Here is a 23,949-nt window from a genome sequence, read left to right as displayed (position 1 = left end):
TTGGCTGAGAGGGAGGCTTATCACGGTCAAGGTCACTCGCACTGACCCTAGGTTGCCGTACAGCACTAGCAGCCCTTACCCTACTAGCTACACTACTTCTCACTCTCTTAGATCTACCTCTACCTCTACGGCCGGCCTTCACTGTTGATGCTGGTGGTGACTCCGACGACGAAGACTCCGGAGATAACTCAGCCGACGATGATGACGAGATGAGTAAAGCGGGGCTTGGGGAACGGGGAGGTGAATGATCTCGTGACTCATGGCGGGCTGGGTCACGTGGGGGCATTGTTCTGGGGCTAACACGCCGCCTTTTCACTCCCTTCCCAAATTCTTTTCCTTCCTGCACTAAAGGCTCCTTTCCCTTGGAGCTACACACAGATTCACTGGTAGGAGCACTTGTTGTCGCTGTTTCTGGCGCGATAAGTTCACCCGGCTCATCACACGATTCACCGGAATCGTCAAAATCGCTGTCCATTATTATCATCGACAATTCAGCAAGTTCTCGTGCCACTGCAGAGTCACTGAGGCCTTTCCTGCTTGCCTCAACACTTTTCTTGGGGGTAGAGGTCACGGGGCCCTTTGCAATGGGCGCAGAAGCGGCAGGAATGGCGGGGTGCGAGTGCGACATGTTGTCTCTGCAGTGGAGGACAAGGAACTAAATGCCGCGGCTTATCTGAGAAGGGAAGGGTTGACAATGACACTTTAGGCTGACTGCTGCTAACTTACAGGCTAATTTTTTATAGGTAGAAAATCTCGGCAATAAATAAAGAAATAGGTACTTCCAGGTGAATGTAAATGTCAATTAGGATTCTCCTTCCTTTCTGATATATATTTTTATTACAGACATCGATTACAAGGCATAAATCAAAGGGGAAATTACCGTGGTAATGTAGCGAATGAATGCACGTGAGGTTTGTCAGGTGATAATTGGGCAATTTCAGAGTATAACACTATCACTTACCTGTTTTTTTTTTGGTATATATTATTGGGTAAAAATATTGGGCATAGGGCTTATTTCAATGGATGAAATCTGTGGAAAAAGAAGAGGGAAATTTCCGTGGCGCAGCGCGGCGTGGGAGGTGAGAGGAGAGGGTAATGGAGGGCAAGTAGGGAGGAGTCAAGAAGGGGGTAAATTATCTGAGAAGGGAAGGGTTGACAATGACACTTTAGGCTTACTGCTGCTAACTTACATGCTAATTTTTTATAGGTAGAAAATCTCGGCAATAAATATAGAAATAGGTAGTTCCAGGTGACTGTAAATGTCAATTAGGATTCTCCCTTCCTTTCTGATATATATTTTTATTACAGACATCGATTACAAGGCATAAATCAAAGGGGAAATTACCGTGGTAATGTAGCGAATGAATGCACGTGAGGTGTTGTCAGGTGATAATTAGGCAATTTTCTGGAGTATAACACTATCACTTACCTGTTTTTTTTTGGTATATATTATTGGGTAAAAATATAGGGCATAGGCCTTATTTCAATGGATGAAATCTGTGGAAAGAGAAGGGGAAATTTCCGTAGCAGCGGCGTGAGGTGAGAGGAGAGGGTAATGGAGGGCAGGTAGGGAGGGGAGTCAGGAAGGGGTTAAAATAGCTAAAATGTCAACAATGGATGGGAGTACAGATGAGATTTGGAGTGCTGACTAGTGTTGAACATTGGCAGTACTGATATATGATACAAGCCACCACTTGAGAGCCCGGGATAATTCAAAATAACACAGAATCACAAAAGTGACGCCCCGCGGTATGATCCATTGTAGCCGAGCGTCACGAAAGTGACGCCCCGCGGTTAAGGGGTTAATATTGTGATCAATGATATTCTGTCATCAGCTCCAGTCCCGAGGAATCTTAAATACTCACCTTACGCTGACGATCGTGCAATATGGCACTCTTCCCGTAATGCACAATTTTCGGCCAAGAAGCTTCAAGCATCCCTTGATTCTGTCCACCAATGGGCCTTGCAGTAGCGATTTAAATTTTTCCATTCCTAAGTGTGCCACTGTAGTTTTCATTAATCATAACGTTCCTGATTTGCACTTGACTGTGGATAATCACACGGTAGATTTTCCAAATTCTTTAAAGATTTGGGGCCTCCACTTTGATTGTAGACTGAATTTTAAATTTAACGTTAATAATTTGCTTGCTGGTTGTGAAATGCCATTAAATGTCCTTAAGTACCTAGCGGGCACTACTTCGGGTGCCAACAGAAAATCTTATATTTACCCATCCCGTCTGGCATATTTTCCCTCAAACTCTTCCCACAGCTGGCCATTCCTGAGAAAATCGTTAAAACTGTCCATTGTTAAACCTTCATATCTCAGTTAATACATAACCAAAAATGAAAAACAAGTGTCATAACAACCACCAATCCCTCGACTTCAAGATGATTACATAAATTTTCTGGGAGGTGTGTGTATGGAGAGTGAGTGAGTGGGGAAATGGGGCAATTTTTGTGTATTTTTGCCGGTGTCCGTATGCATGGCAGAGGTTTGGTGACACAACTAAGGTTTAGACTAGCCCTCCACAATAACACTTCAATAACACTTCCAGAAGACCACAATCCACCACAAACACTATTTACAATAAAAAATTTCCATAATTGGGCATACTTGCTGCTGGGAGGCCGGTACCCATAGCAACAACCTTGAGGCAGGCTGCCTGCTTACCTCATCGCTACACCCCATTACAGACAGACTCTCTCTCTCTCTCTCTCTCTCTCTCTCTCTCTCACTTTCACACACACACACACACCACGTTGAAAGCACCGCTTCTCGTCCGATCAGTGAAGCTAAGCAACGCTGGGTCTGGTTAGTACTTGGATGGGTGACCGCCTGGGAACACCAGATGCTGTTGGCATAAACTTTTTCACACCGCTCGCTGGTGCAGTGGTAACGTTCTCGCCTGCCAACTGGTGGACGGGAGTTCGCGCCTCGCTCAGGTTGCGAAAAGTTTCACTGACGAAGTGGGTGGTTACTGTTCCCCTTGAGCAAGGGGACGGGTGTGTGCGTGTGTGAAGGTCACAGCCTTGCCCTTAGATCGGACTATATGAGCTCTCAGCTCCCTTCAGGGAGGGTAAAAAGCTGACGATCACGACCATCAAGTGATCCTGACCGACCCGGTGAATTACACACACACACGGTGTATGTTTGGCTTGCATTGTCGCTTGATTCTGGCACTTCTGTGCAACTAGAAGTCTGGGTATTACAACTACTACAGACACTACTATTATTATTACTACTACTACGACTACTATTACTACTATTACAGCTACCACACTACTACTACTACAACAACCACTACTACAACTACTAGTACTGTCGTGTCCTCCACTCTCTACTTACCCTTGGTATGTTTCTTACTCAGTCTCGCCAAGTACGGGGAATGGCTGCCCCTAATAAGTATTGGTAGCATGTGACAGTTGCAGCGGAGAGTGTGGAGACAAGCCCAGAAGGGACCTGTAACCTCGTAGGTTAGGACAACAAGATATTAGATACCCCTTTCTGCCCCAGACTCCCTCCTGGACTTCCCAAAAATTAACAGTTCCACACTAATGTTACAAAACACAGAAACAATTTTTAGATTAATTTTTAACAATCTGCTACACAGTATTTACATTACTTTAGAACAAATTACACAGTTATAACATTAACTTATCCCGAGTCTCATCTCGACACAAGGGAAATTTCAAATACTTATTTACGACTTAACAGCAAGTACTCGACTTGATAGCCATATAAGGCTTCAGTCTACTTATTTAAAAGACTAGACGACCATCCATGAGTGACAAAGGTTCACTTAAACGTTATAGTTCTTACTCTAAGTTAACTATACTACTTAATTAATATTCGCAACGACCTGGAGCATACGCATCAAATAATATTGCTGGTTTTTCCGAGTAGAGACTCCCAGTACTTTACTTTACTCTAACGCCACTTATATACCTTGCGTTACTTTCCCGCAAGACTATTCTTCACTACTTCTACTCACCAGTACCGCGAAGCCCATGGTCGTGGCTGTTCTGGCCGCCTGTCTCAGCTGAACACAAGACAATCCTGTCTGACTGCTAAACCTTCTCTAGCCCCATCTCTCTCATGAGCGTGATTATAAACACCTCCCATACGGACACTGAGTCACTAATACACCATACTCCATCCCAGTATACACCCCAGTATACTCCCTCGTTCTCACGCACTGGCACACCATTATGAGTGAGAGTTCAGAGATGACAACCACCCCTGGGACCCCCCAGGGCACCTCGAGTACATTAGCCTCTGACCCCTGGACCCTCAAGAGCTATTATTAATATGCATCCTGGGTGTTTTTGCCCCAACTAGCCACCCTCCTTACGTAGTCACCCTCCTTCTCTCATCACTCCTTCATTCACTTCGTTTATTCTTGTATTTCATCTTCCCTTTCCTCCGCAATTCTCTCCAGCCCTCGCTGTCCCCCACTTCCCTGTGCTATTTTCCACTCCTGCTGGGCACGTGCCAAAACCTCAGCACCATGCTTACGTCATAGCGTTTTATATGCTGCTTTCAGGTACTTCTGGCGTTGGCGACCCATTTTCCTATCATCCCTCGCTCCATATTCGTCTGCCCCACATCCGTCTTCTTCCCCACTCCTCCTTTCTCCGCCTTCCTCCTCTCCTCCTCAACTCCCACTCCACCCAGACCTCGGTTTGAAGGGGCCGTCTGAGTAAGAGGTGGAGATGACGTCAGGAGCAGCGGTATTTGGGTGGGCGGCAAGTACATGATCATTGCAAGCCCGACACCCCTCCCCCCATGTTCTCGCCATGTACTCCGCAGAGACATCAGGGGAGTTCCCGGGGTATGCATCCCCAGGTGGTGAGAAGAAAGAGAGGTCGATCCAAGATCGGGAACGCTCGAATGACGGTCCAATGCAGCAACAGCAGTGCCTGTTAATCCAACACTTATACGCTGAATAAGAAGCATGGAACATAGCAATAACACCTGACAGAGCATAAACATAAATAGCTAGGGCAGCTGGCTGGGTTGGTTTAGGTAGGGGTTTGAGAAGAAGGAGTTTAGATTGGAAGTGTAACAACTCATCTAGGTACACAGGTGTGAAGGAGTCATTCTGGGGAAAAATCTCATGAATTGCTCGTATGGCATCTAGTTCAACATGAGAGAAAGACATATTAAAATGCAATATATGGGGATGTAGAAACAGTTTAGTATCCTTGGTGAGAGTGGCATAAGCTGGAAGTGTGAGTGTTTCACTGTAAGCACTGCAACCGTCACCCAGGACCAAATGTCCTATACCTTTAACAATCTGTATTGTTTTACTTATCTCATTAACAGCACAATTAAGAGTAAATTGCATAGGCTTATTCGTAGAAAAGCACCACTTATCGTTATTCTTAACAAATACAGGAACAAAGTTTTTAATGACTCTTTTCCCACAAAGCTGAGGCGCAAAGTCCTTGTTGAGGAATGTAGCACTCTCACATGTGCTAGTACTTGACCTCAACACTGGACTCTATGGCTCGCACACCAGCAACTGCTGATGAGTGCAGCACTGAGTGAAATCATCCATAAGCATATAATGTAAGCGATTTTCACTCAGCGCAATGAATTTGGCAGAGGGGACAGTTTGTACATAAACATCTGTGTCAGGGACTTTATAAGGCAAAGTGATCTGGAAGACATCAAAAGTATCAGCCGGGTCACCCTGAACCAGAACTAGTAAGTAGAAGCACAATGAAGAGGGAGTCTTGCGAGGCACTACCTTAACGAGATCCCTATATAATGCAAGGTATTTGTGTCGAGCAGGGAAAAGCAGTCCTGGTCTCATTAAAGAAATATTATTTAAAAGTTCCAGCAATAATGTATTTGGCACAATGTCCACACTCAGACGTGCTTGCATCATATTCTGTAGTCCCAACTTAACCCCCCACATCCCGACATTTTCTGGGCAGTGATAAGCCCCAGTCCCAACATTTTTGGACCTTTTTTTGGGGGGGGCTCAAACATCCACTTTTGGTGAGAAACATCGAAAATTCATAGAGAAATCGCTCACCTGAGGTTTAAAATACTCGATCCAGGTAGGAGTACCTCCTTACCTTACAGGGTTTTCTATGAGGCTGGCTGCAAAGAAAACGAGTTCTATGGGAGGATAACTATTCCACACCACTCATAAACGGTATTTATTTATTTATTTGGTACGAATTTATATGTAGTACGAGAGTATATTGGTTTTCAAACGGTAATATAGGCATTATAAGCATTGTTTCACTCACTAACTCATCACTATTCCTGACCTTTTTTTGCCACATTACCTGATCATCATTTCTGACTGTTTCTTCCTCTAATGTTTGTCCTCCACATTGTCATCGATTGGGGAATCACTCTGGTCTTGAATTTCGTACCGTGGCATGACATGGCTTTACTGGCCAGGTCACTGATAACAGGTGAATTGCTGAGAAAAGGGCATGCAAGGGGGTAAGGAGGTCATGCTGGGTAAGGCATTGTCCCTGCCTGGCATCTTGTAGAGGAAGGTGTCCCGTGTATACATGCCAAGAATCACTCGCGAAAATTGAAATTTGTGCAAATTAAATTGAAAATTGTGCAAATTAGGGACCTTGCAATGTTGCCGCGTTAATTTACGTCTCCGGGATATGAGTGCACATCATGTGAGGACGTGAATTCACGTCTCCGGGATATGAGTGCACATCATGTGAGGACGTGAATTCACGTCTCCGGGACAGGGTGGGTTAATCCTTGCATGATTGGCAATGATATCCGACAAAGCTAACTGAAGATTAAGAAAAGCCTCAAATATGTGAGCTTCGCCTTCTAACTCTAGAGTTTTTATGGAGAAGAGCCGAATTACAGCATGTGAAATATTAGTTGCCCGCTGCAATATAGTAATTGCAGCATGCATATGTGACATATCTCTTATAGTCGTATTTAGTATTTGGGAGTGAACATTTAACACTCGACGCTCATTCTCGGACATCTGTTCAATTTGACCCAATTTAGTGTGAATTTCGTCCACCTGATTCTGGGTAGCAGTTCCAAATAAAGCATTAGCAATATTGCCGACAAGATCAATTGCACCTCTAGTTCTACGACCTGACAGTGGTTTATCCGACAACAAATAATTAAAAGAATTCTTTAAGTCATCAAATCTAATTCTAAACTCATGTTGAAATTATATCAAAGTCTCCCTTAATGATGACTCAAGGGTGGATGAGTTGTCCATGTGATCTATTTTCCACTGGACAGAGTCAACCAGATCCTGTACCTCAGTAAGTGGTCGGTATAACTCATCCCGAATTAACAAGACAGGGACAACATAATGATTTCCTGTTGATATAAGTTTGGAGACTGGAGAATAGATGAGGCCTGTTGGAGCAGGTTTTTCAGCGTGGGGGTCAATGTGCCTAGTCTTTCCTGATACTACGACTGCAAGCAACATAATCTGGAACAAAAATAAAATAGCATGACTAGTAACTTATTCTCTACTTGTCTTCCTGTCAGTGTGTTCTATTGGCCTATCCATAACTAGAGGTAAATCTTCTACTGTTGTGCGTGATCTTAGGCTGTATCTAGGGGCTGACGCAGGGCTGAGGCTGCTAGCCGGGGAGAAACAATCTGGCGCCGGGCCGACCACTTTACTCGGTGACTCCCCGTCTCCACTCGCCTCATGACTGCTTGCTCCGTTTTCTATCTCGCCTCTACCCTTGCTCTCATTTTCGCTTCTACTTTCTTTATCACTTTCATTCCCACTCTGCTGAACTGGGTTGGTAGCACCCATAGAACTTTGATTTACTGGCATGTTGGATGATTGTGTAGCACCGCGGCTAGATACCGGAATGGCTGTAAAATCGTCCGAGCCATCCTCACCATCACCATCATCATCATCATCATCATCTGTTTCATGTACTGGGTATGCCCTATGTACATTCTTATTATCCTTAGTGGTGAGGCAAGATTCGGGGATTACTCGCACACGATCAACATGAAGGGTGGAGACAGCTCCATCCTTCACACGTCGTACTTTAATTACAACATCACTAACACGCTCCGTGACTCTATATGGTCCTGCGTAGAGAAGCTATAACTTCCTAGCAACTCCCCGTTTAGGAATCGTGCGTACATACACTATGTCTCCTACCTTGATTGGTTTCACTATGGCCTTTTTAGCCCTATAATTCTCATTCTCGGTACTAGCCCGGTCGAAGTACAACTGACATCTTTGAAATACTTTAGTGGCCATGGCTGCTAGCATGTGTTTCGCATCATCTACATTGTAGTGAGGTTGAGTCTCATTTGCTGTCTCATAGGGCACCTGTGGGTCCCTCAGGTACAACAGGAAATAGGGCGAGTCCCTGATCGACCTATTTTACCCTGAATTATAAGCCATGCATGCCAAATGTATCATCCGGTGCCAATGGTTTGCATTACTTTCGATCATCGTACGTAAGATTTGAATGACAGTTCCATTCACTCGTTCTACTAGTCCATTTGCAGAAGGGTGATATGGAGTCGTAGTGACGTGCTTCAGCTTCAACCATAATGCCGCACAAGGTAGCATTCACAAACTCTGTTCCTTGGTCCGTGACCAATTGTTGAGGAGTTCCGTGAACGCAAACAACTCGCTCTACAAACACACGAGCTACCTCTTCTGCCGTCTTTGTTTTCAGTGGCTCAGCAATAAGAAATCTGGTTAATGTATCTACTACCGTAAGAACGTATTTATGTCAAGCCTCAGACACATTTAACGGTCCTATATTATCCATATGGACCCGGTACCATGGCGCCGGCACATCTGGGTACCTCATAAGTGGAGCCAGGGCGTCCCCCAACCTCTCATATGTAATGTACTGTGTGCAGTGCCGACACAAGATAGTGATATCCTTGACCATAGTTGGCCAATATGCAAATCTTTTGGCGCGCGCAATAGTTACCTTGGCACCACCATGTCCTGACAGTGGCAAATGATGGGCTAAGTGTAGGGCTGCTGGCACACTTTGTTCAGGTACAACCACCTGTAATACATCATTGTCCTTGTACGCACGAGACTCGGTCCTATACAACAGACCATCCTGGCGGAGAGAGAACTGTTCAACCGGGGCAGCCAGTTTGGGGGCCTGAGGGACTTCTCCACGAAGATACCGCTTCAATGATCCCCAAACCGGATGCACATCTTGCTGCTTCCACAGTTCGTCACGATTCCAACTAACAGTGTCTGTATCGGTCACGCCCCTCATAACGGCTATAAGTTCTGTATCTTCGTCTTGCTCCCTGCGAAGACGTGACAAGGCATCAGCCACTCGGTTCTGGTGTCCTGGCAGGTAGGATACCTCTAAGTCGTATTCGACAACCTGTATCTGCCATCTAGCTATTCTGCCGGAAGGCTCCTTCACATTAAAGAGCCACATGAGGGGTCAGTGATCCGTCTGCACAATCACTTTGTATCCCAAGACAAGAGGCCAATTTATCCGCAATCCGTACAATACTTAAGGCTTCTTGCTCGATAGTGGCATAATTAAGCTCAGCTTTATTTAGTGCTCTACTAAAATATGTTAACGGTCTAAGGTGTCCATCCTCGTCTTTCTGTTGTAGCACCCCACCTATCGCAGTACCACTCGTATCAGTTGTCAGATAGAATGGTTTATCAAAGAAGGGAAACTTGAGTATGATGTCGTCAGTAAGCTTACTTTTCAGACTTCTAAAAGCTTGATCAGCCTCATCGTTCCACTCGATTTTTTGTTTACTGTTTTTCACTTCCTTCTTTCCATGAGTCAATTTTGTGAGAGGCAGAGCAATCTTAGCGTAATCACTTATGAATCTACGGTAATAATTAACTAGCCCTAAGAAAGATTGGAGTTCCTTCAGTGTCTTAGGAACGGCAATTTCCCTTATGGCTCAGACTTTATCCGGTTGGGGCCGCAATCCTTCAGCAGAAATTATGTGTCCTAGGTAAGACACTTCATCTTTGAAAAAACTGCACTTCTCTAACTTAAGAGTAAGTTGAGCTTCCTTAAGTCTGGCAAGGACCTCATCTAGGTTCTGTTCATGTGAATCAAAAGCCTTACCATAGACAATTATGTCATCCAGGTAAGTATAACTGATATGCCCTGTCAGTCCTATCAGGACTTCGTTAACGATTCTTTGAAACGCAGCAGGGGCATCTTTTAAGCCAAACGGTAGACATTATATTCCGAATGATCGTCTGGTGAGGAAAATGCGGTCAGCGGTCGTGATGCCTCATCCAAAGGGATCTGATTGTATCCTTGCCTCAAATCCAAGCAACTGAATACAGTATTCTCTCCTAACTGGGAAAGAATTTGTGCAATGTTTGGCAATGGGAAGGGGTCTGATGTTATCTGCTTATACAAATGATGAAAATCGAGACAAATTCTCAGTCCACCATCCTTCTTGGCCACCGGGACCATGGGTGAACAATATGGTGATCTAGAAGGATGTATTATATTTTTTGCTCCCTTAGATCTTTTAGCTGTTGCCTAAGAGTTTCATGATACTTAACCGATACCTTACAAGGACGACGGTTTACAACCGGTCCTATAGCACAGATGTGATGGAGGAAATAAGGTGTAATATTCAATGGTTCATCAGGCAAGGCAAACACCGGAGGATGCTTTCGCACTAGACATTTGAGAGCATCATTCTCCTTACTCTCTGGTGCACATAACTCATCTACTTTTAGAAAAAGCTTGGTAATCTCCCTTCTCCCTGTGTCACACCAGTTATTTGCCCTTGCTCATCCTCCTGATTCTCGTCCCACATTATCTCCTCAAACGGTTCTATTGTCCTCACCCTGTACCTGCCAGATATACTGACCCGGTCAGGGGTGGCGTTAGTGTAGGCAACATAAACCCTGAATTTTCCTCCTGCCTCGCTCGGGACTATCTGTACAATCCCTGGCCACAGCATAGTGGCGAAAGTACTACCAGGACTAGGTGAGAATAACCCAAAGGACCACCCTGAAATTTCAGTCTCAAACGGGATCATTCCACTTGTGAACGGATCAATCACAACTGTCTCACTCGTCATACAACGTCCAGAGATATACTTCTGGTCATTTGATAAGCTGGTTTCGACTACAGGCAAGAAGGAAGCACCATCTATGCGAAGATTCTACTCTCCCGACTGTAATTCTACCTTCTCCCCATCGATCTCCATGCACAACGAATCTGGTGTAATACAAATATTCCGAGCAAAAATAAAATCGGAACCTAGAATCACTGAAATAGTACATGGTAAGTGTGAAGAGTATGTACGATGTACGATGGTGCAAAGGCTGCAGTGCGTGTGGATGGTGAACTAAGTGAATTTTTCTCTTTGAAAGTTGGTTTGAAACAGGGATGTGTCATGTCTCCATGGTTGTTCAATCTGTACATGGATGGGGTAATAAAAGAGGTACAAGGTAGGGTAGTGGATGATGGAGTGGCCCTGGTGAGAGAGGATAGTGTTTGGAAACTCCCTGTACTGTTGTTTGCAGATGATACTGTGTTGTTGAGTGAAGACAAAGGGGAGCTGCAAGGTTTGGTGGATGAGTTTGAGAGAGTGTGTAAGAAACGGAACCTAAAGGTGAATGTAGGGAAGAGTAAAGTAATGGTCTTTGAGAGAGGTGAAGTTAGTGAATGTACAGTGAGGTTGGATGGTGAGGAATTGGAAAATGTGAGTACGTTTAAGTATTTGGGTAGTGTGATGAGTAAGGATGGAGGTTTGGAGGGTGAAGTGCTTGAAAGGGTACAGCAGGGAAGAAAGGTTGCTGGTTCCTTGAAAGCAGTGATAAGAAACAGGGAAGTGAGCATGGAAGTGAAAAAGTTACTACATGACAGTATTGTGATACCAACTCTAACGTACGGAAGTGAAGCTTGGACATTGTTGGAAGGACACAAGTCAAGAGTGAGAGCAGTGGAAATGAGTTATTTAAGAGGAGCCTGTGGAGTCACGTGGAGAGACAGACTGACGAATGAGGATATAAAGGAGCGTTGTGGTGTGGATGTGGATGTGATAGGAAGCGTTATGAGGCACACACTGAGGTGGTTTGGCCATGTGGAGAGGATGGAGGGTGAAAGACTGACGAAGAGAGTGTATGTGAGTGAGGTGGAGGGGGGAAGAGGGAGGGGGAGGCCGAGGATGAGATGGAGGGATGGGGTGGAGAGGTATATGAGAGAGGGGGGTGTGAGTTGGGAGCAGGGCAGTGAAATGGCGGGGGACAGGGCGACTTGGAGGCGATTTGTTTGTGGCCACCCCAAACGGGATTGAGGCGTCTGGCAATAGATAGATAGATAGACAGAAGTTCCTCACCACTACTAATTCACTCTCGTAAGTGTGACCAGCCATCCCTATAGGCAGGTTAACCACTCCTACCACCTCAAGCTCATTACCACTTGCGGATACTAACCTTCGTCCTTGATACGGTCTGAGCTCAGGCTTGGTCTCACCCAAATTCTCATAGGTTCCTTGATTAATGAGCGATCAACATGCTCCAGTATCCAAGAGCATGGGACAATCCCTCGTTTCACCACACGCTCCCATAATCATCACCAGATCCCTCCCGTTCCCAAAGATCATGAATTTTAGTCGATCTTTTTTTTTCCTTAGGACGTGCCGAACATTGGTCAGTACAATGAGTTCTATTTTTACAGTGATCACACCATGGTCTTTGACCTGGGTGTTCTACTTTAGCAAAACAGTGTTTTGCCAAGTGCCCTTGTCTGCCACAGCGGAAGCAATGGAATTTCTTTCGTTCTTCCGGTGTTAACGTATGGTACTGGCCTCTCGAGAGTGGGCTAGGCTCGCACAGGTACATGCTCGATGGCCCGCCTCACCACACCTATTACAGTTTGTTGGGGCATCCCCTGTGGATTTTCCAGTGCCAGTTTTTTCTTTTGGAATCTTGGCTTCTTTTGACTCTGCACTTACATGTGCAACTACATCCCTTCTTCTTTCTTTTGCTACATTTACATCTGCCGACGACGAGTGACTTCGTTGTGCCCACTCAATGGCTTTACTCACAACTTTATCAAGGGCATCGACAGGGTCTGTAAACTCTTGTTGGTCAAGTGTTGCTCTATATTGGGCAGGGAATACGTCGAGAAAGTTGTCCAAAGCATGGTATAAGGAACAGTCATAGTACCGAGGCTGCAGAGGTCCAATGCGTTTAGCTATACTAGTCAATCGCAGCCAGTATTCAACCAACCGTTTGCCAGGATTATGACACGCATGTTTTACCACATGAAATGCAGGTTGGAGAGTTTGTTCTAGGGACAGCAGCGTTGTGAGAAGAGATTTAAACCGGTCCCAATCATCACTGGCCCTGACAATAAGGTCCTCAATGCTGTCATGTACCCCACCTAGAGTGTACTCCCGAACCACATCAAAGCGACAGGCAATAGTCCACCTAGGTCCCGTAGCCTTACTCTCTATGTCCTGCAGCCATTTGCTAAGGTCTGTTTCTAAGATGACTCCAGGATATTTAGGTAATGTGGCAGTTCTACTTGCAGCAAAGCTTCTTAAACCTTTAACGCGGTAGACAGCATCCTTAGCATTATCGGCAATCGCCTGCGATAGTTGGTCAGACAGGGTAGCGATCCCTGCTGCAGCTGCAGCGTCAGCCATTTCAAACAATACTTCGTCTGAATCTGTCTGAATCAAAGTAATGTGCAAAGGAAATTTCATCTAAACCACTGTAAGAACTAGAGTTGCTACTGAATTCCATACACGAGTGTAGGAACCTAGGTGTGGAACCGCTTAACTTGAAAGTTTAATTAAGCCTTAATATCCCATTAAGCTGCCACCATTGTCGTATCCTCCATTCTCTACTTACCCTTGGTATGTTTCGTACTCAGTCACACCAAGTACATTGAATGGCTGCCACTAATGAGTATTGGTAGCATGTGACAGTAGCAGCGGAGAGTGTGGAGACAGGCCCAGAAGGGACCTGTAACCTCATAGGTTAGGACAACAAGATATTAAATACCCCTTTCTGCCCCAGACTCCCTCCTGGACTTCCCAAAAATTAACAGTTCCACACTAAGGTTATAAAACACAGAAACAATTTTTACTTTAATTTTTAACAATCTGCTACAAAGTATTTATACTACTTTAGAACAAATTACACAGTTATAACATTAAGTTATTATCCTGAGTCTCATCTCGACACAAGGGAAATTTCAATTACTTATTTACGACTTAACAGCAAGTAACTACTCGACTTGATAGCCATATAAGGTTTCAGTCTACATATTTAAAAGACTAGACGACCACCATGAGTGACAAAGGTTCACTTAAACGTTATAGTTTTTACTCAAAGTTAACTATACTACTTAATTAATATTCGCCACGACCTGGAGCATACGCGTCAAATAATATTGCTGGTTTTTCCGAGTAGAGACTCCCGGTACTTTACTTTACTCTAACGCCACTTATATACCTTGCGTTACTTTCCCGCAAGACTATTCTTCACTACTTCTACTCACCAGTACCGCGAAGCCCATGGTCGTGGCTGTTCTGGCCGTCTGTCCCAGCTGAACACAAGACAATCCTGTCTGACTGCCAAACCTTCTCTAGCCCCATCTCTCTCATGAGCGTGCTTATAAACACCTCCCATACGGACACTGAGTCACTAATATACCATACTCCATCCCAGTATACACCCCAGTATACACCCTCATTCTCACGCACTGGCACACCATTATGAGTGAGAGTTCACAGATGACAACCACCCCCGGGACCCCCCAGGGCACCTCGAGTACATTAGCCTCTGACCCCTTGACCCTCAAGAGCTATTATTAATGTGCATCCTGGGTGTTTTTGCCCCATCTAGTCACCCTCCTTACGTAGTCACCCTCCTTCTCTCATCACTCCTTCATTCACTTCGTTTATTCTTGTATTTCATCTTCCCTTTCCTCCACAATTCTCTCCAGCCCTCGCTGTCCCCCAGTTCCCTGTGCTCTTTTCCACTCCTGCTGGGCACGTGCCAAAACCTCAGCACCATGCTTACGTCATAGCGTTTTATATGCTGCTTTCAGGTACTTCTGGCGTTGGCGACCCATTTTCCTATCGTCCCTCACTCCATACTCGTCTGCCCCACATCCGTCTTCTTCCCCACTCCTCCTTTCTCTGCCTTCCTCCTTTCCTCCTCTACTCCCACTCGACCCAGGCCTCGGTCTGAAGGGGCCGTGTGAGTAAGAGGTGGAAATGACATCAGGAGCAGCAGTATTTGGCTGGGCGGCAAGTACATGATCGTTGCAAGCCCAACACTACTACAGCTACCACACTATGACTACTACTACTACAACTACCACTACTTCAACTTCTCCTACTACTACCACTACTACTACAAATACTACTAGAATTACTACTACTACTACTACTACATAAAACCTAAAAAAAACATTGTGAACAAAATAGTTATAAATGTACTGACCATAATCGAAAATACTGTATTTTCCACTACAACAGATTTTCTTCCCCTCTGATTTAGACTTTTTCATCATAATAAATATACACACACGAAAACTTTCAATAAATAATAAGGCACTGATTTCATCATGAAACAAACTTTCTGCTTCCAATATTCAGATAAATAGATAGAGTGGTGGCATGAAACACTGTGTTTCCTCCTCCCTCCTCCTTTTCTCCACTCCACTATACAGTATTTTCCACTATAGCATTTTTTTTTTTCCTGTGACTTGTACTTCTTCATTGGAACAAGCATAGACACATGAAAACTTTCAATAAAAATGAAGGCACTGATTTCATGAAATAAACTTTCTGCTTCCATTATTCACGTAAATAGATTGGGGTGGCATGAGGCTCAATGTACCGCGTTTCCTCCTCTCTCCCTCCTCCACCTCCTCCCTTTCTCCACTCCCTACCTCCTCTCTCATCTCCTCATCTGAGCCACTATCCCCCTCTCCAGGATCATCAATATCCTCTGAACCATTCCCATAATTGGAAACAGCAGATGAATGTAAGGGGGAAATGATGGATGCACAGTGGAGGAGTCACATCCTCCACCTTCCTCACATGAAGCATAAATATTGACACTCATTATGACGATCACTCTCCTGAGAGGAAAAGTCACTTTCTCCACTCACAATTGGCACTATCACTAAGGCCTTTTCTTTTCTGGCCTTTGAATTTCATTGATGTTGAAGTCGGTGGCTGCAGATGCTCACCTGAGGGTCCAGACACAGGAAAAAAAATTTGCAAAGATCTATCCATGACGGAGGTAAACAGGCAACTTTAGCATGACTGGGATGTATGCCGGAGGGTTGCCAGTGGCGGCATGTGGTGGAAATAACCTGCTGAATATTCAAACAAGGGCACGAATTACTAAATCATGTATACATGTCACCTGGACGGCCCCGGGAGGACATGTATACATGACACCTGGATGGGATGGGTTAATGGTGTATAAGTCGCTTATTAGATCCAAGCTAGACTATGGCGCTCAGGTGTATGGGTTGGCCTGTGATGCAACATTAAGAAAATTGGATGTTTTACAGAATAAATGTTTGTGAATGTGTCTCGGAGCCATCAGATGTGTACAAGCATTGCTCATATGGAAGTGGAGGTGAATGTACCTCTGCTCCTTATCCACCGAGACTACCTACTGCTGTCATACAGCATCTGAATGTTTAGAAAAATGATATCGGCTATGTGAATTATACCCCCCTGCGTCAACACCACCAACTTATGCAGGGAGTTCGTCTGCCACTTGCCATTCACTTCCAATTACTGATGCAGGGGCTTGGTGTGGACCTCACTAACTGTGACAAGTTGGTGTTCAAAAATATAGCGCCCTGGGACCCACCCAACTTCCCTCTCGATGTCACATGGCTCACAGCAAGGCCAAGGAACTGGAGGCGTAGGCCCACCACTTGTTTTGTAACATCATCATACGCCATTGTAGGCCCCACCAGCTGTACACTGATAGCTCCAAGTCGAGTGAATGCGTGGATGCTAGTGTGTGGTTGCCTGAATGTGCCCTCCGATATTGGTTGCCTATTCATATGTCTGTGTTAACCTCCAAACATTTTGTGATTGACAAAGCCACAGACTATGCTTTCAATTATAGGCATGACTCATTTGTCATATTTTCAGATTCCAAATCAGCCCTTCAGGCAAATGCTTCTTGCACTATGGATTCTAATGAGGTCCAGGGCCACATTGTTAATAAACTGCATTCGTGCAACAAGTCCTACATTCTGATCTGGGTGCCTGGTCACTGTCGTATCTATGGCAATGAGCAAGCAAACTAACTTGCAAAATTGGCTTTGGAACTCGAGGAGACTTAGGACATTCCTTGTGATCTACAGTTGATTCTCTCCCTCGGAAAGTAAAGAGTTAATCTTCTGTGACAAGCTCAGTAGACCAGACTAAATATCCCAGCATGCAAGCCACAACTCGGTAAGTGGCATACTGCCAACCACCCCAGTTGCCTGGGAAAAGAATAAAATTCTTGGCACACTGCGAAATGGGAGAAATGGAGTTCTCCTGAGCTAGCACCTGTATTGGATCATATTGCCCTGCTAGGTTACAGGAGCATTCTACCACTCCCGGCACGGTAGTTCTGGGCGAGGCTCGAACTGCCAGACTGCGAATGAACTGTACATTTGTCACCCATATGGTACCATACATTTAGAGACGATTTCCAACGCACTGTGACATCTGTGATGCAGTGTTATCTATCAGTTATATCATCCTGTGCTGTCGTTGATTTATTCGTGAAAGTGCATAACTTATAAATGACTGTGGTGCAGCGGACGTCCTCTTCACTCATTCCATCATCTTGGGTGATGGGAATATTGTTATGACTGATAAACTGATGCTCTTCTTGAGGGATACTGGATTGATCAGAGTGATGTGACTTTCCTACTCTGTGGTTATGGTTTTTATTGACTGTGAATATATGTGAATATTGTAATATTGAATTATGGTTGACAGTTGATGTATTTGAAGTAGTTCCTGTTCCTGACTGATCTGTTTATAATATTGATGTCATCTACACAACACTACGTGCCTTGCCTGACAGTCACCAGTTGATGAGTGCAAGTGTGCAATATAGAAAGGTACTGGGCATTTTCAGCTGATGGTGTTCTGTTGGGTGAGGTACTTCACTTTTTGTACATATGTAAATGCTTTATACCATCTTCTATAAGTTATCGTAATTAAGATTGACAGCTGACATACTTGGAATATTTCCTCAATCCTCTGGCATTCTTTCATATATCAATGTCACCTACATTATTTTGTGCCTCGACTGACAGTCAACAGGTGAAGAGTGCAGGTATATACTGTAATGTAGTGAGGCATCTCTCACACATCTCGTTTCCCAAATGCTTCAGCCCCAAGTGCTTCAGTCCAACTATTTGCCCGTGGATAGCAACTTCATCAGGTTGACGAGCCTACCACAATAGGGATACTCAACTTAATGCGGATGGGTTTGGTATCTTTATGAGAGGGAGATCATTCTACTCCTTTGACAATGCTTCGGTATGAACCTTTCGAGTTTCAGTGGTAAATATATCAGTATGCAGCGCTTCTGTCATCCTTATATGCACGGTTTTTGGCAAATAATTTAAATTAATGCATCTCTCTCTCTCTCTATATATATATATATATATATATATATATATATATATATATATATATATATATATATATATATATATATATATATATATATATATATATATATATATATATATATATATATATATATATATATATATATATATATTCATCAGCTGTTTAAGTGTCCACTGCAGGATCAGCCTATCCCTACCGAAGTGGGGACGATAAAGCCACTGTATCTCTACCAAGTGGCTTAGGCTGTCTAGTAGTGATTGTATGTAGGGTGAGAAGTGCTTGTGAGTGTGTGTAATTGTTGTGTTGGAGTTGCGTTTGATGTGTGTGTAGTCTGTGAACCAAGTGTAATCGGCCCGAGCAAGCCGACTGGGTGCAAGCATACATTATTGTATGCGACACTAGTTCATCCACAGCTCCCCTTGTGTCTGTCAATGCAGTACATGGCCAGAAGAATGCTCCCAAAGTTTATTACCCTGGAGGGGCACGAACCCTCCTTCTTCAGTGCATGAAAATGCACACTTTACAACTGTACCACAGAGGCTCCATATATATATATATATATATATATATATATATATATATATATATATGTATATATATATATATATATATATATATATATATATATATATATATATATATATATAGTGTGTATAGGCTATTGCAACAGCATTTTCTGGTGCCGGAGATCTATCTCGATATCCCAGTGGTCGCAGCAGTTCTAGAGATCGCGAGAATGGCATGTCTCTTATCGCACGGAGTCATATCGCATATCTCATATACTGGAGAATTATTGGTTACTCTGACAGAGGTGGGAGGAGTGACATGGGTATAGAGCAGTGGTACTCAATTGGCAGACCGCAGTCCAAATCCACACCGCGGTGAGTTTTTGTGTGGACCCTAGCACCTTCCTGTCTAAAAAAAAAAAAGCATAAACAAGTAAATAAATAAATTTTCTTTAACGTGGATCAGTAATTAATAGTAGTTTTTAATTGTAATCTGTTTTTCCCGCTCCAGAATCGTCAATGAACACCATGATTATTTTAGACTAGCTGTCACATCATTTGTACCAACATTCCGAGAATTATCAAGATGGAATAAATGTCACTTTCCACACTAATAAAGTAATGATAATTCAGTCGCTTAGTGATAGGTATATATTAATAATATTTACATTTACAGTCCAAATGAAAACTGATCCTCCTTCCCACAACAAAGAGATTTTTTAAAATCCAAACTGTACATACATACCTCACTATTATGTAATATTCTGTATGTGTTACAGAAAAATATGGAGTTTCTTTTTCAGCCACCCTCCCTCCTTCTAGAAGAACAGTTGAATTTTGACTCTCTCTCTCTCTCTCTCTTTCTTTCTCTCTCTCTCTCTCTCTCTCTCTCTCTCTCTCTCAAACACACACACACACACACACACACAGTGTGGTAAACATTTTCCTAACTTGATTTATGACATATACTGTACTATTCCTTCATTAGTTGTTCGGACTAAGTTATTTACCTTCATAACGAACAAAACAACTGCTCACTAAGCCAGTCAAAGAGGGAATGATGCAGTACTGATAGCCCAGCTCCCTCCCACTTTTCCATTCCCCCATCCACCCAGGTGCCACAGCGTCTTTTCTCCCCCATCTCATTCACTTTCCCGCCCTTCTCATTTTGACCACGCCCTCTTGCGGATTAGTGAGAGGGTTCCACAGATATGGTCCCATTCTCTTATAACGGAAGGAACTTCAGTGCCATTGGGGCACCAGAATTTTTTGAGAAATGTATACAAAATTTTACATACGGTGTTTTGACATCAGTGGCATTATATTAGAGGGTAAGCTAGGAAAATTTCTAATATTCAGTTTTCATTATATACATTAAGTCCGCCCTAATATATATATATATATATATATATATATATATATATATATATATATATATATATATATATATATATATATATATATATATATACAGGGTGTTATTGAACACCACTGACAAATTTGAGGATCGGTTGTATAGTTGAAAATAAAATATTTTTGTTCTATACGATTTTCACTAAAATGCGAAATTAGGAAGATAAATGACTAATAAGAAATGTAGCGCAATAGAGTTGCCAAGAATGCTCTAAACACCGAACGTATGACTTAACAGTTACACTGTGATTTCAAATACAGTAGTGGAATCAGGATTACCTGTTTACATGTTCTGAATGAATTCAGGCATGTATGTAAAGATATGTTGCTAAATAATGTGTTTGGCACGAAACTAACATGCCTGAGCGAACGTAGCGAGGGAGATGCTAAAACATTTGCAACTCTGGTCACAGGGCGCAATGCTGAACACTGGTTATAGGACAGGGTTGGATATATATATATATATATATATATATATATATATATATATATATATATATATATATATATATATATATATATATATATATATATTGCTCGTTCAAGTACGATATTTTACAAATAAATACAATACCTGTTCACACACTTGCAATAATACGAACCAAGGACATATGCTTACTTTGACATTAAAGCGAATTCGACCATAATCCGAGGCGCTGAAACATTGATCGACCCACACAGAATCTATCTTGAAGGGAATATGCAACAACACATTGTGGTAGTTGGCGGCGACCATCATCCACTCACTTGATGTAGTGCTGCCTACTTCTTCCTTGCCTGCATCATTCTTTTTCTGTCCCTGCCCTCCTCTCTTCCTATTTCTCCCATCTTTCCTCTCACTTCTTATTGCTTTTCTTTCCTTTACAGGTGGATTTACATTGAGTGACAAGCCAAATGGTTTCCTGTTGGCCAAGAAACCATTTACAACCCTTGGTGGTAACCATATAACCAAACCATACGTGCTCCCTACGTGTCAACAAGTGGTTGGTGGAGGGTTACTGCCCCTCCCCGTAAAACAAATAACTCAAGGACAAATGGCCACCCCTTACAGGATTATGGCGTCTGGCAATAGATAGATAGATAGATAGACTGCGTACAGTAATCTTGGGTTTCCACCTGGTAAGACCTGTAGGTACTGTATGACGTTTGTGTGTGTGTGTGTGTGTGTGTGTGTGTGTGTGTGTGTGTGTGTGTGTGTGTGTGTGTGTGTGTGTGTGTGTGTGTGTGTGTGTGTGACGAAAGCCAGCACACTTTGCTACAGCTTTCTTGGTCATTCACAATGTCTGTTTGCTGTCTGCATGTAAAAATGTATGTACTGTTACCAACTCAATACATTACCAATCAGTTTATTTCAGCCATATCGTTAGGTGCTGTACCCTCACCCAGCCTGTTACACGTGTGCACTACTGTTAACGTAACCTAGTACCACGAACATAGTACCTGTAACAACAACTTGACATCCCTCATTTACTTAACTGACTTATTTATTTTATTGCGTGTGATAAAGCCTCGAGGCCAGATGGTTAAGTTGGCCATGTTCACTAATACCCAACCTCAAACTGATAATGCAGCACTGTCAAATTATAGCTCCGCAATCTGTCCATTACGTGAGGGCTAAAGATACAGTATCCTTGTCTATGTTACCGTACTGATTGGATGGTCACTGTTCTTCCAGGTCCATAGGATGCAGCGGTACTCGTTTACGGAGCTGGTTGATATGCACCTAACCTATGGTGCTGCTAACGGAAATGGTAGGGAAGCTGCACGTCTTTATGCAGAAAGATTTCTGCAGTGGCAGCATCCACATCACACTACATTTACATCCATAGACAGGAGGCTGAGGGAGAGAGGACTCTTTATGTGGGATATGGCACAAACAGGGTGGCCACGTTTTGTTCGTACACCCCAACTTGAAGAGACGATCCTAGAGGCCATTGCAACAAACCCTCAAGCAAGCACTCGCGGTTTGGCAAACGCTGTTGCGGTCAGTAATTTTACAGCTTGGAGTGTACTTCACGATCAGCTCTTTCACCCCAACCATTTCCAGAAACTTCAGCATGTACTCCCAGAGGACTTCCCAAGATGCTCAACACTCTGTCAGTGGTTTCTAGACTAAACAGCAAACGATCCTGATTTTCCGAGCATGATACTGTTCTCAGATGAGGCCTCATTCACAAGAACAGGGATGTTTAACAGTCACATCATGCATGCTTGGGATGAGGCCTATCCCCATATAACTTGGCATAGAGGGTATCAACGTCGTTTTTCTAGCAATGTATTGTGCGGCATAATTGGTGACTGTGTCGTTGGTCCACATGTTCTTCCTGGTCGCCTAACAGGCTGTGTATCGTGAGTTCTTAGAGCATGATTTACCGACGTTACTAGATGATGTACCTCTAGTAAGGCGCAGGAGGATGTGGTCCATGCACGACGGTGCATTTGTGCATTCCAGCCTGACCGTACAAGAATACCTCAATGGCCACTTTCCCAACAGGTGGATAGGATGTGGCGGTCCCATTTCCTGGCCAGCACGGTCACCTGACCTAAATCCCATAGATTTATATCTATGTCTATCTATCTATCTATAGCCCGACGCCCTAATCCCGCAAAGGGTGGCCGCAGACAAAACGCCTCCAAGTCACTCTGTCACCCACCATTTGACTCCCCTCCCCCCAACTAACCCCCCCCTCCCTCATATACCATATCTATGTGGTTATCGAAAATCAGTAGTTTATGAAATATCTGTTGACACCAAGGATCAACTACTCCCAAAAATTCAGGCTGCGTGCGAACAAGTACGGAGAACACCACCAGTATTTGAACACGTGCGGCAGTCTATGCTTCGCCGCTGTCGTTTATGTATGGAAGGAGGAGGGAGACATGTGGAACACCTTTTGTAATGTACTTACACGTGTCTGTTTGTAACGTGCAAACGTGTGTCTGTTTAGGATAGTTACCTTTCCCTGATTTCACACATGTTAACTACTGTTAACCAATTTGTTTCTCAGTGATTGACGCTGACACTGACAGAGTTTTTGTTCATTATTTTTCATGGTCATGGCCCATTTATATTGATACCGTATTGTATGTCATGCTGCTGTCGAAGATGAGAAATAATGTGGAAAAGGCAACGAATTTGCATCGTTTGATGGGTGATAGGTGTATCCTGTGTACTACGCCAGGATTTTTTACAATGATTGTAATGGGCATGTAATTAGTGTGTTGCAGTATCATTTAAATTGTTCAAGGGCAGAATGTTATTGTACACCACAGTAAACATGTACAGTGTTATAATTATTCGACCATAACTATTAGACAGTATGTGAATATACCAAGTGGATGGGGCAGGGGAAGAGGGGGGGGTGAAGCGAGGCACCAGTGTTCGGATTGGTACGTTTGCTCGGGCTTGGACAGTGCTCAGTTTCC

The 23,949-nt window shown here is 43.6% G+C and overlaps 1 protein-coding gene and 1 pseudogene across 1 annotated transcript in view; both read left to right on the top strand.

The window, feature by feature from the left end:
- Positions 1–23,949, top strand: part of LOC145397850 (uncharacterized) — a gene marked incomplete at its 5' end in the record, with an annotated part of 353,574 nt that overhangs the window by 14,954 nt on the left and 314,671 nt on the right. The gene's annotated exons all lie outside the window — the stretch shown is intronic.
- Positions 2,743–2,861, top strand: LOC145397945 (5S ribosomal RNA; annotated as a pseudogene).

This window comes from Coenobita brevimanus, chromosome 43 (genome assembly GCF_032717465.1).
Source record: "Coenobita brevimanus isolate Jiangsu-jjx chromosome 43, ASM3271746v2, whole genome shotgun sequence".
NCBI classification, from domain to species: Eukaryota; Metazoa; Arthropoda; class Malacostraca; order Decapoda; family Coenobitidae; genus Coenobita; species Coenobita brevimanus.
Note: the sequence above shows the minus strand (reverse complement) of the source record. Positions and strands in the feature narration are given on the sequence as shown.